The sequence below is a fragment of the Octopus bimaculoides genome, chromosome 20, assembly GCF_001194135.2.
Source record: "Octopus bimaculoides isolate UCB-OBI-ISO-001 chromosome 20, ASM119413v2, whole genome shotgun sequence".
Classification (NCBI taxonomy): Eukaryota; Metazoa; Mollusca; class Cephalopoda; order Octopoda; family Octopodidae; genus Octopus; species Octopus bimaculoides.
Genome location: NC_069000.1, coordinates 45,012,200 through 45,014,699, shown reverse-complemented (window position 1 = coordinate 45,014,699; position 2,500 = coordinate 45,012,200).

Here is a 2,500-nt window from a genome sequence, read left to right as displayed (position 1 = left end):
GGGTGGTGGGGAGGGGATAAGGCGATTACATCGACCCCCAGTGTTCAACTGATACTTATTTCATTGACCACTAAAAGGATGAAAGGCAAAGTTGACCTTGGTGGAATTTGAACTCAGAACATAAAGACAGCAAAATGCTGCTATGCATTTTGCCCAATGTGCTAACGATTCTGCCAACTCACCACTTTAATAATAATAATAATAATCTTTTCTACTCTAGGCACAAGGCCCGAAATTTGGGGGCGGGCAGTCAGATCGACCCCCAGTATGCAACTGGTACTTAATTTATCGAGTCCAAAAGGATGAAAAGCGAAGTCAACTTCGGCAGAATTTGAACTCAGAACATTGCGGCAAGTGAAATACCTCGAAGCATTTCATCCAGTGTGCTAACGATTCAGTCAGTCAACCCTAGTATGCAACTGGTACTTATGTCAATGACCCTGAAAGGATGAAAGGCAAAGTCAACTGTGGTGGTATTTGAACTCAGCACATAAAGAACTGAGAGAAATCCTGTTAATTTGTCCAACTCACTAACGACTCTGCCATCTCACCACCTTAATAATAATAATGATGGCAATGGTTTCTGGATTTAGGCACAAGGCCTGCAATTTTGAGAGAAAGGAACATAGTAGATAATACTTGACCCCAGTCCTCAGCCTGTACCATATTTCTGTTGACTCCAGAGGGACAAAATGAAAGCTGTCCGTGGCATGATTTGAACTCACAATGTAAAGAGTTGGAACAAATGCCACTACACAAGGTTAGCAATTTTGTGGAGAAGAGATTAACCCTTTCGTTACCAACCTGGCTGAAACCACCTCTGGCTCTAGTACAAATGTCTTGTTTTCATAAGTTTTGAATTAAAATCTTCCACCAAACCTTAGTCACAATTTATGTTCCTAAAGTTTGCTGAATGATAACGAAGTTATTTTACTAAATTCTTTGTTATATTTAAAATTAATTGAAAGAAGCACAGAGCATCTCAAAATAAATACCAGTAACAAAAGGGTTAAGGCAGTACCTTCAGTGCCAGTGTTCTGGTGGTACTTTATTAAAAGGGACCATAAATACATGATAGTGTAAGGACACACATTAATTAAAGCAAGATATAAAAACAACTTGGAGCAGAAATTTGGGTCAGATACCCATACAGAGGTGAAAACTCTCCAGTGAGATTGCACCCGGGTACCTCACAACACTGGCTATATGCCATCCCTGGGAAATAATACGCACAGGAGGGAGTCTCATAATCATGTCAGAGGCACATACTGGGCAAGAAGTGTCACATGTGCTCTTGGTAGTTACACATTAACTGATCTTCAAATACTTATTTGTTTGGTCTGTTAGTCTTTTACTTGTTTCAGTCAATTGACTGTGGCCATGCTGGAGTACTGCTTTGAAGAATTTAGATGAACAAATCAACCTCAGTACTTTTTCTCTTATTACTATTTTTTTTTTGAATCTGGTATTTATTCTGCTGGAGATGTTTGCCACACCACTGACCAATACATGTAGTGAAGCTGTGTGGGGAAAAAATACAAGGCAAAGTCGACCTTGGCAGAATTTGAACTCAGAACGTAAAGATAGACGAAATAACGCTAAGAATTTCACCCAGTGTGCTAACGTCTCTGCCAGCTAGCTGCCTTCTTCTTCTTCATCTTAATCATTCATGATCATCGTTTAACGTCCGCTTTCCACGCTAGCATGGGTTGGACGATTTGACTGAGGACTGGTGAACCAGATGGCTACACCAGGCTCCAATCTGATTTGGCAGAGTTTCTACAGCTGGATGCGCTTCCTAACGCCAACCACTCCAAGAGTGTAGCTGGCGTTTTTTACGTGCCACCAGCACGAAGGCCACTCAGGCAGTACTGGCAACGGCTTATTATTATTATTATTATTATTATTATTGCTATTATTGCTATTTAATATTATTATTATTATTATTATTATTATTATTATTATTATTGCTATTTAATATTATTATTATTATTATTATGTTATAAAAGGTGGTGAACAAGCAGAATCATTAGTACGCTGGATGAAATGCTTTGCAGTATTTCATCTGTCTTCACATTTTGAGTTCAAATTCTGCCAAAGTCGTCTCTGCCTTTCATCCTTTTCAGGGGGTCGATAAAATAAATACCAGCTGAGTAATGGGGGTCGATGCAATTGACTTACCTTCCTCCCCGAAATTACTGGCCTTGTGCCAAAATCTGAAACCATTATTAATATTATTATTATTATTATTATTATTATTATTAAACAAAAACAGCAGCGGCTTGAAAGCAACAACAATTACAGCAGCAGTAGCTTCACAGTAGCAACAATAATAATAACAACAACAACAATAGTAACATAACAGTATGAGTAACAACAACAACTACAACAATTGCATCAGTGGAAATACTGATCTAACATCTGTATGTCTTTATGTATGAGTATATATATATATATATATATATATATATATATATATATATATATATATATATATATA